Source organism: Rhinoraja longicauda, chromosome 4 (assembly GCF_053455715.1).
Source record: "Rhinoraja longicauda isolate Sanriku21f chromosome 4, sRhiLon1.1, whole genome shotgun sequence".
NCBI classification, from domain to species: domain Eukaryota; kingdom Metazoa; phylum Chordata; class Chondrichthyes; order Rajiformes; family Arhynchobatidae; genus Rhinoraja; species Rhinoraja longicauda.
This window is the reverse complement of record NC_135956.1, coordinates 28,063,608-28,075,502: the sequence shown is the minus strand read 5'-3', so window position 1 is coordinate 28,075,502 and position 11,895 is coordinate 28,063,608.

The following is an 11,895-nucleotide window of genomic DNA, read 5'->3' as shown; positions in this document are numbered from 1 at the left end:
ATAGAACTAATGTCAAGTCAAGTCAAGTCAATTTTATTTGTATAGCACATTTAAAAACAACCCACGTTGACCAAAGTGCTGCACATCTGATTAGGAAAAAAAAAAAGAAACATACAGTGGCAGGCAGCCAAACACAACGGCGCGGCCATCTTGAACAAAATGTTTAACTGTGAAAGGATGAATGATAATCGCCAAGGACTCAGTGGGTGAAGGGCCTGTTTTCATGCAGTATCTTTCAACTAATCAATCAACTTCAAAAGGACCCTATTTCAATTGATCTGGAAGAGGTTCCAGAATGGACATTTACTGATAACATAATGTTTTCCACCTCAATAGCTGCAAAAAATAATTTGATCAATAAATGGCCGTTTTTTACCCCTGGTATATTTCTACAATAAATAAAATTCAGAAACAGTTCCAATTGAACTGCCAAATAAAAAAATAGCACACAGCACAAAATGGCTGTAAACAAACACATCCATTGCCAAGATCACAGCTTCCAGGTGACTGAATACATTAATTTTTTATTTTATATTCAAGGATTTATCTGTGTTTTCTAAACCTTTTGTATGCATATTTACTGTTTTTAAAAGTATTGGACGCATACTTGCCTGTACCATCAGTGAAGGAATCACAATGCAGACAGAATGGATTTAAACTGCATCTCTGCCCAGCATACCATCAGTTTATTATAATGGAAGGTAGTATAAGGTAGACAGAAATATAACTTTTGTAGTGGGACATGTAGAATGATCCATGGAAATGTAGGGTTTGAGTGTTAAAAGATGAATTACTTAGGGTTTTTTCCAGGAAATGTAGTTTTGTGTATTTTCCAGAATTCTGAACCAAAAAAAAACTAGTGATGTTGTAATATAACTACAGTCATAAAGTCATATAGCATAGAAACTGGCCCTTCAGTTCAACTTGACCATGCCAACCAAGGTGCCCCGTCTAAACTAGTTTTGTTTTCTTACATTTGGCCTTTATCCTTCTAAAACCTTTCCTGCCTAATGTTTTTTAATTGGAAATATAGAAACATAGAAAATAGGTGCAGGAGGAGGCCATTTGGCCCATCGAGCCAGCACCGCCATTCATTGTGATCATGGCTGATCATCTACAATCTGTAACCTGTGCCTGCCTTCTCCCCATATCCCTTGATTCCACTAGCCCCTAGAGTTCTATCTAACTCTCTTTTAAATTCATCCAGTGAATTGGCCTCCACTGCCTTCTACGGCAGAGAATTCCACAAATTCACAACTCTCGGTGAAAAAGTTCCTTCTCACCTCAGTTTTAAATGGCCTCCCCTTTTGTCTCCTGGTTCTGGACTCGGCCAACATTGGGAACATTTTTCCTGCATCTAGCTTGTCTAGACCTTTTATAATTTTATACGTCTCTATAAGATCCTCTCTCATCCATCTAAACTCCAGTGATTACAAGCCTTGTCTTTCCATCTTTCCTCATATGACAGTCTCTCCATCCCAGGGATTAACCTCGTGTACCTACGCTGCACTGCCTCAATAGCAAGGATGTCCTTCCTCAAATTAGATCAAAACTGCACACAATCCTCCTTATATAGGGTCTCACCAGGACCTAACTGCAGAAGGACTTCTTTACTCCTGTACTTAAATCCTCTCGTTCTGAAGGCCAACATGCCATTAGCTTTCTTTACTGCCAGCTGTACCTGCATGCTGACTTTCAGTGACTGGTGTACAAGGACACCAAGGTCTCGTTGCACTTTCCCTTTACCTAATCTGTCACCATTGAGATAATAATCTGCCTCCTTATTTTTGCCGCCAAGGTGGATAACCTCATATTTATCTACATTATACTGCATCTGCCATGCATCCCCCCACTCACTCAACCTGTCCAAGTCACCCTGCAACCTCCTAACATCCTCTTCACAGTTCACACTGCCACCCAGCTTTGTGTCATCCACAAACGTGCTAGTGTTACTTCTAATGCCATCATCCAAATCATTAATATAGAGAAACATAGAAAATAGATGCAGGAGGAGGCCATTCGGCCCTTCAAGCCAGCACCGCCATTCATTGTGATCATGACTGATTGTAAATAGTTGCGGCCCCAGCACCGAGCCTTGCGACACTCCACTCTCCACTGCCTGCCATTCTGAAAAGGACTTGTTTATTCCTACTCTTTGCTTCCTGTCTACCAACCAATTCTCTATCCATGTCAATACCTACCCCCAATACCAAGTGCTCTAATTTTGCTCACCAACCTCCCGTGTGGTACCTTATCAAAGGCTTTCTGACAGTCTAGATACACTACATCCATTGGCTCTCCTTTATCTATTTTACTTGATATATCCTCAAAAAATTCCAGAAGATTAGTCAAGCATGATTTCCCCTTCATAAATCCATGCTGACTTGCACCAATCCTTTTACCGTTATCCAAATGCACCGTTATTACCTCTTTAATTGACTCCAGCATCTTCCCCACCACCGATGTCAGGCTAACTGGTCGATAATTCCCCATTTTCTCTCTCGATCCTTTCTTGAAAAGTGGGATAACGTTAGCTACCCTCCAATCTACAGGAACTGATCCTGAATCTATTGAACATTGGAAAATGATCACCAATGCATCCACGATTTCTTGAGCCACCTCCTTGAGTACCCTGGGATGCAGACCATCGGGCCCTGGGGATTTATCAGCCTTCAGTCCCATCAGTCTACCCAATACTATTTCTCACCTAATGCAAATTCTTTCAGTTCCTCTGTCTCCCTTGATCCTCTGTCCTCTAGTACATCTGGGAGATTGTCTGTGTCTTCCTTAGTGAAGACAGATCCAAGGTACTTGTTCAACTCTTCTGACATTTCCTTATTACCCATAATAATTTCACCTTTTTCTGCCTTCAAGGGACCCACATTTGGCTTTACTAATTTTTTTCTCTTAACATACCTAAAGAACATTTCACTGTCCTTTACATTCTTGGCCAGCTTCACCGTATCTCATCTTTTCAGCCCGTGGTGCCCGTTTTGCTATCTTCTGTTGTCCTTTGAAAGTTGCCCACTCCTCTGGCTTCTTTTCTTTTAGTTTGATCCATCTCTAACTTCCCTCGTCAGCCACGGTTGCCTCTTACTCCCCTTAGAATCTTTCTTCCTCTTTGGAATGAAATTATCCTGCATCTTCTGGATTATGCCCAGAAATTTCTGCCATTGCTATTCCACCATGTTCTTATCATACCTGCCACAACTACTTCCACAGGCAGCTCACCACCCTCTATGAGCAAAGGTTGCCACTCTGGTTCCTACTTAATCTTTCCCCTTAAATCTATGTCCTCTAGTTCTTGATTCACTTACCCTGGGAAAAAGACTATTCTCATTCATCCTATATAATCCCCTCATAATTTTATATACCTATATTTGATTACCCTTCAGTCCCTTGCGCTCCAAGGAATAAGGTCCTAGCTGCCCAACCTCTCACTGTACAGGCCATTGAGTCCTGGCAACATCGTCATAAATATTTTTTGCCCTCTTTACAGCACAATGGCATCTTCCCAGTGTGTAAGAAGGAACTGCAGATGCTGAATATTTGAAATATTTAGAATTCCCATTATGTATCAAAATATCCATTTCTAAATTGCTATATCAATGTTTAATATGCAGTCTATGCACTCTGTAGCTTTATAAAACTTTGCTTCAGCAGCATTTGGAGTATTGCATGTAGTTTTAGTAGCCCCATTACAGAAAGGATGTGTGGGCTTTGGAGATTGTGGTTTACCAGAATACTGCCTGGATTAAAGGGTTTTAGTTATTTAAAGTATTTCTAACTAAAGCAGCTGTATAAACTTGGATTGTTTTCTCTGGACTGTCAGGGTCTGAAGGAAGACCTGATAGAAGTATATAAAATTATGAGGCATAGACAGGGTAGTCGGTCAGGACCTTTTTCACAGGGAGGCAGTATCGGAGACAAGAGGGCATAGCTTTAGGGTCAGAGCGGGAAAGTATACAGGAGATGTTAGGGATCATTTCTTAACACAGAGAGTGGTGGGTGCCTGGAACATGCTCCCATGAGTTGTGGTGGAGGCAGATACAATATTGGCATTTCAGAGGCTTTTAGATGGGTGAAAGGATATGCTATGAATGGAAAGATATGATCACATGCAGGCAGAGGAGAATAACTTGGCATCATGTTCGGCACATCTATTGTGGGCCAATGCATCTGATCCTGTACTGTACTGCTCTATGTTCGTTGTTCATCCTGTATTGTTCCATATTCCTTCCTCAGTAAACTGCTCATTCAGCAGTTGCATGGTCTCGCCACCCAGTGGTGGGAATGATTAATTGTGATGAAGATCCACCCTCCAAAATAATGATGGGGAATTTTAGCTCAAAACAATAGTGGTACTGGGGTCAAGTTGGTTCTTAGAATATTTTTTCTCGAAATCCATCGCACATCTCCTGTGCCCTGTCCCCAAACTTCGATTCCATTCATTCTGCAGATCAATTTCTGTGCAACTGTTTTCATGGGACTGCAACAAATACCTGGACAGAATGCACAGAGGTCCAAGATTAAAGGAGTCTCAAACATCTGAAGTTCTGATCAGCGTGGGTGTCTATTGTTGTATTTACCATTAAGATTTAAGTTTGATATTTCCAGCAATGGCCCTCCCTAACCTTACAAAACTGACCAGTGAGGCACAGGTGAGATTAAGACATATTTTCACATGAATAATTATGATTATGCCATGTGAGCAAAGGGTGACTAATTCACCAGTCTTCTCAATTCTTTCCAGCAAACATTTGCTTGAGAGTTCTTGTATGTACCTGGATTTTCTTAAGCTATTGAGGTTCTAACATTGACAGCGTCTTCAGAAAGTGAGAGTCCCGACCCCAAATGTAGCCTGTCCATTCCCTCCCCAGATGATGCCTATTTAATTGACTTCCTCCAGAACTTTGTGTTCTGGTCTTGGAAGTGCTGGCTACATACCATTCTACCTTGAAAGGATGAGAGCATCATGCTGGTTAGGAAGGGAGAATTAATCCTTCACTCCTGAGAAAGGATACCAGCTAAGCTCTACATGGATCCACTGGCAGGTGCCTCAGTACTTCTCGTATTCAGCTGGAGGTAAGAATGACAAACTGTTGTGACACCAGAAAGTCTCTTTGTGTACAGTAATTAAAGCAATGAGCCTGCCCTGCACTACATCAGTCTGAGCATCCACCACAATGCAGAAGACATTGGGTGGTTGCTACTTGTGCTTCAATGGGTACTGTCATAAGAAGTACAGGTTTGGTGAGCTCCAAAAGTGTTTGAATGGAATTGCCTTCCACCTATAGTTTTGTTTGCCAAACACTTTAATTCCCCTTCCCATTCCCACACTGACCATTCTGCCCTGGGTCGGAGAGTGAGGCCAAATGCAAATTGGAGGAACAGCACCTCATAATTTGCTTGGGCAGCTTACAACCCAGCGGTATGAATTTCATTTCTCTAACTTCAAGTAACCCTTGCATCCCCTCTCTCTCTCTGTCCATCCCCCACCAATCATTGTTTTAGCTCCAAGGTCATCTTGTTGAGTTTCATTGTCTGTAACTCGTTTTCACCAAGCCCACAGCCAACAATGGCCTTTCCTTTATCATCGTAACTTTTTTGCATATCTATCATTCATTTATTCCAGATCTCTCTATTTCACCATCTCTATCTCTCATTTCCCTTTCCCGTCTCTCAGCCTGAAGAAGGGTCTTGACCCAAAACGTCATCTATTCCTTTTCTCCAGAGATGCTGTCTAACCCACTGAGCTTATAGATCCAGCTTATTGTGTCTATCTACAGTTTAGTTTAGTTAAGTGTCTAGATACAGCGCGGAAACAGGCCCTGTGACCCATCGTGTCCACACTGACCGGCAATCCCCGCTCACTTTTCCTATCCTACACACACTAGGGAAAATTTACAATTATACCAAACCAATTTATCTACAAACCTGCATGTCTTTGAAGTGCAGGCGGAAACTGGAACACCAGGAGAAAACCCACATAGGTCACAGAGAAATGTACAAACTCCATACAGACAGCACCCACACACAGGATCAAACCTGTAAAGCAGCAACTCTACCACTGTGCCTCCGTGCCGCCCCTTTACTGAAGAAAGAATGGCTCTGAGCTCTGCACAAAGTCCTGAGTTTTAGGATATAAGTTTATTATTGTCACATGTACCAAAGTATAGTGAAAAGCTTTGTTTAACACACTATCTGATCAGATCATATATTCTAACCGTTGATTGTCTCATTGCGAATATTAGACTCTAGGTGGGTGGGGGGGTTTCTACGTTTAGTTTAGAGTTTAGAGATACAGTGCAGAAACAGGCCCTACGGCCCACCGAGTCCGCACCGACCAGCGATCCCCGCACATTAACACTATCCTACACACACTAGGGACAATTTTACACATACACCAAGCCAATTAACCTACAAACCTGTATGTCTTTGGAGTGTGGGAGGAATTCTCGGGGAAAACCCATGCGGTCACGAAGAGAACGTACAAACTCCATCCGGACAGCACCCATAGTCAGGATCAAACCCGGGTCTCTGGCAGTGCAAGCGCTGTTACGCAGCAACTCTACCGCTGCGCCACCGTGCCGCCCAATGAATTATGAAACAAGATTTCAACCTTTAGAAAAATGTCAAGGAAAGTGATTATCAATAAAATGTTCTTGTGAATAAGACAACTAAAATTGTTACATCTCTGATATAAGTATATTTCTGACATACTGTTTAGTTTTATTATTATACTTTGACATTGTTACACTGCCTTAGGATATTGGTCTTAGATATCTGCTGTCAGAAAATTATTTACAATTCCAACCAGCTCACATGAGCTCAAAATAAAAGAAAAAATACCAGCTGTGGCAAGTTACACTTTCCGCATCTGTTCCCTCACCATTGTTTAAAACAAGCAGCCATCATGCCTGACATATTTTAAAACGCTGAAACCGGAAATTGTTCTGAAGCATTTTTGGAGCAAATAATGCTGTATGTCCTAAATAGAAAGCAAACGGTAATGGAGGTTATTGCAATCAAAGAGATCTGTTCTTACAAGTTTCAAGATCAATGAGTTCAATAGATCAGATCGTGCTGAATCCAGCCTGCATTTTGCATTTGCATTCACCTACTACTCAAAAGATACAATGATTCTAAGATCTGTCTCAATTGACTCCTATTTAATGGAAGCCATCAGAACTCTTCTCAGTCATCGCATAATGGCATATGGTCAAATGGAATAGTAGTAGAATTAGGCCATTTGGCCCATCGTCTACTCTGCCATTCAATCATGGCTGATCTATATCTCCCTTCTAACCCCATTCTCCTGCATTCTCCCCATAACCTCTGACACCTGTACTAATCAAGAATCTATCTATCTCTGCCTTAAAAATATCCACTGAATTTATTTATATCACATTACATTTTTTTTTTTAAATAAGGATTTTGTAAAGCCCAATATTAATTTCTTAGTGTTTATTTAAAGCCACAAAAAAACTCTACCTGGCAGCTAAACAACATGATTTAAAGTGGGTGGTATCGTAGCTAAGGAAGATAGTTGTAAAAAAGTACAGCAGGATCATGTTCAGTTGGGCAAGTGAGCTGAGGAATGTTTAAAGACGTTTTATACAGATAGGTGTGAGGTTTTGCATTTTGGGAAATCAAACCAGGGAGGGACATTCACAATGAATGGCAGGGTCCTGGGAAGTGTTGTAGAGCAGAGGGATCTCAGACTGCAGGTACATAGTTCTTTGAAGGTGGTGTCACAGGTAAATGGGGTGGTCAAAAAGGCTTTCAGTACATTGCCCTTCATCGGTCAGGGTATTAATAATAGAAGTTGGTGTGTTATGTTACAGTTGTACAAGAAGTTAATGCGGCTGCATTTGGAGAATTGTTTAAACATTAAGGCACATGATCTGAAATTCATTTGTGATTTCTTACAAATTCAGCCCCATTGAGTTTCAAAGTCAAATTTTAATTTTCGGCTTATCTTAAGGATAAATGATGGGACGATAATGTAACTATTTACGTTAACATTTACATCACCTGGATGCTTAGGTTATAAGAACATAGAAACTTGGAAAATAGGTGCAGGAGTAGGCCATTCAGCCCTTCGAGCCAGCACCGCCATTCAATATGATCATTGCTGATCATCCTGAATCAGAATACCCTATTCCTGCTTTCTCCCCATAGCCCTTGATTCCATTAGCCATAAGAGCTATATCTAACTCTCTCTTGAAAACATCCAGTGAATTGGCCTCCACTGCCTTTTGTGGCTGAGAAATCCACAGATTCACAACTCTCTGGCTGATAAAGTATTTCCTCATCTCAGAAGGAACATATGTCTTCCTCAAAATTTTACCTCCCAAAATAAAGTTCAATGAAGTTGAAAAGGTTATCCCGGACCGACTCTTTCTTTGTCTATTGGAGTACTTTAATGTTTAAACCATCGCTCAAAGACTCCCTCAGATCCACCAACATTATGACAGATGATTGGAGAACTCCCATGAAAATTCAACCTTGCATGCTAGAATGCAGGATCTAATATTTAAGATTTTCCTCTGTGATTTGCCATCCAATTTTCTTTAACCTGCAGGCGAATATCTGTGTTTTTATAGCTAGGTTTACATTTCTACCAATGTTGCCGGAGTGCTCATCTGACAAATATAATGAAATCAATTTGGGAAATAATCAAGGGATCAGAAAACACTGTATTGAAGGATCCTTTCTTGGATAAAAAGACATATTGTATCATGCCGGATCTGTTTCTGTTTTCAACATTAGCCCTCAAGTGATTATTCTGTACAGATTTTTTTTCTGCCTGAAAAATACAATTTTACATTTCAGATAAGCTAATTTTCAAATTGCACAATGTTAAATTATACTTCCAAGTAGATTTCCCATATGTTTTAAGATTTTAAGCTCTTACATTCACCAGGTGGTTTGTTCCTCATAGTGCAAAAGAAACGTGAAATCAATGAGCATGAAGTAAATTGGGGAAGTTACTATATATAAGTTGGAAAGGACATGCTGCTTTAGGATTTAAAGTCCCACAACATCAGTGTATATTGGGGAGTGCAAAATTCACATCAATTGGACCTCATATATTCGAGACAAGAAGTAATGATCGATCTTTGACTGATATACCATTGTATACTTTGACTGATATACATCGTCACGGTGACCTTGAATATATCGCACAACCAATGGCACCAAAGGGTTTATTTTTGTCAAGTGTTGTCTCAATAGCAAGAAGCTGGCAGAAGAGGGATAAAAAAAACAGTTTGTGATAAAAGTATCTCTCAAGCTGCCACACGAACTGGCCAGATTCATTTGCTCTGAATGAATCTAATTGGGGAAATGACATGGAAGGGGTGACACACCTGTGGAGGTGCTGAGGTGGAAGCTTCCACGAATTTCATCCATGTGATGCTGATGACTGAAAACCATCATGAATTACTTCATGGATGCACACAAGAGAACTAATAGTGGCGGGAGCTCTTAATTGTAGAAATTCATATAAGTGGACCAAACAGCTGACATAATGTCTTGCTTAAGAGATACTGGTTTACCAATTAAATAAGTTTCTCCAATGGATAAAATAATGTAGTGCCAAATAAAAGATGCATTATGTCCACTTTATTTTATGCTAAGAGAAATACTACCTTAGATCTCTGCGGGCATTTGAAAGATGATTGATCTTGAGCATCAGAACTTTCAAAACATAGCAAAGGACTTCTAAGGTGCAAAAGAACATCATTATTTTACTCTTTATGATGTGGACATAAATCAATACATGGATATTGAATGAAACAGCATGTCAAAAAAATGAACTAACAAGATTGATTTCAGTGGCATCCTTCACAGCCATTTCAAGATGTTGTCAAAAAAATTACTTTACAGACAGCAAGGACCAATTTGAAAAGGAGTCGCCATGTAATATAAGAAGCATGACAGTCACCTTCTGCACTGCTCCCACACAAATAAAACAAGATGATCATTAGCAGAAAAACAGTTTTTAGTGATGCTGAATGAGGGATCAGTTTTCCAATACACATAATAACCTCACTAATCTCTTTGAAATATTACCACGTTATCTTTTGTGTTTACCTGAGAGAGCAAATTGAGTATTATTAACATCTCATCCAAAAGAAAGATTCACTAAGCTGTAGCACTGACAGACACTACCTTTCCAATTTCAGCAGCAGTGTCAATGTATAGAAAATCTCATCAATCTATTGCTCAAACTAATATGGTTTACATGACTAAATCTGTTAATAATACTAAGTGATTTCTCTTGGTGGTTGCCTTTGACAGTTGACAGAAATTGAATTCTATCGAGGAGACGGGTGAATAAAACTAATAATGAAAACAATGTTTGTAGAACTCCAGTGATTAATCAACTGTCAACATCAAATTAAGAGGCAAAGAATTCAGGTTATCAATTGATATTCACTTGAAATGGCCAAATATACCCTTGCAGTACTACATGTAACCCAACTCCCGCAGATATCCCTATTATTGCAGCTTATGAAATAAAAGGTGAACCATTCTTCTGCTGCTACTGATTTTGCAGAATTGTAATTTTTGTAAGACTTTTTATTTCACATTTTAGTCTCAGTTCAATAATGCGAAGGCAGTGTTTTTAAAAAGAAATAAAATGTCTTTAACATTTTCAATAAAATCAACCCAATTCTGAAAAATTATTTTAAAATTATTGTTTAGATGTTGTTTTTAAAGTCATCCAGTCCATTATGAACTAAAAATCTCATATCTTCTCACATATTTTATTTGCATTTTGCCTTGGGCACGTTATTCTGACTTGATAGGTTGATAGTGAAGTTGTGCAGAGTGCAATCAATCAAGTTCTTGCATGCAGAACAAAAGCTCTAAATATAAATGAATATCCGCAAGTACATTCTCGGAAGCTGAATTTACTTCAGGGGTTTCAATTGGACTCATAAATTTATAGAATTGACAGAACATATGTCTTCACTAACAATTTATCAGAATTATATCACGTAAAATATCCCCATATACAATTTCAGATTTGTTCGTAATGGCAATATATTTTTACTTTGATCAGGCACTTTTCTACTTTTGACACACCTTGCAATGATTATTAATTCAGATGTAGATGTAAATGTTGCCTTTCATGGAGAAGAATCAATGACTAAAAAATGCATACCAAATTCAATTTTTATTTTGATGAACCATTTTCATAGTTGAGATGTTTTCAATCAAATTCAGTCTCATGGAATGTCATTCTAAGTGCTGGTCAGGAAGAACTCAGAGACAAATTCAGTGAAATGAAATAATCCTTGCCAGGGAACGGAGTAAATAATCACATATAACAATTATCATTCAAGTAAGAATTTGTTTTACCCAGATCAAGATTTATCTAGAGCTCAAACCACAGTGAATTATGAGCAGATGGAAAAACAAAAATCAAACATATTTTATCGTATTTATCTAACTTGCCACATTAAACTGAAAATGAACATTCAAAAACCATTGGAAAATATTTGTTTTCTTCTGGCTGAAATACTTTCTCCTTTCAAGAATTCACTATCTATTTATTACATGTAATGCATGTGTGTGAGTTAATAAAACAAAAATAGGGAAGTCAACATGTATTAATTTATTAGGATTCTCAGTAGAATGCATTGTGAAACTCTGAACCAAATATCAAATAATCTAAACGCCACCTTATATTTAATGTAAAAATTGTGTAAAATAAAACAGAAATCACTGGAAACACTTAGGCAGCATCTGTTGAAAATAAACAAGTTTACAAACATTTCTGGATGCCTTTAGGTTTAATCATTCATAACCCAAGTATAAGTCTTAACACAATAAAGATTACATTATGCACTAAATGTGCTATTGCCTCCTTGAAATGCT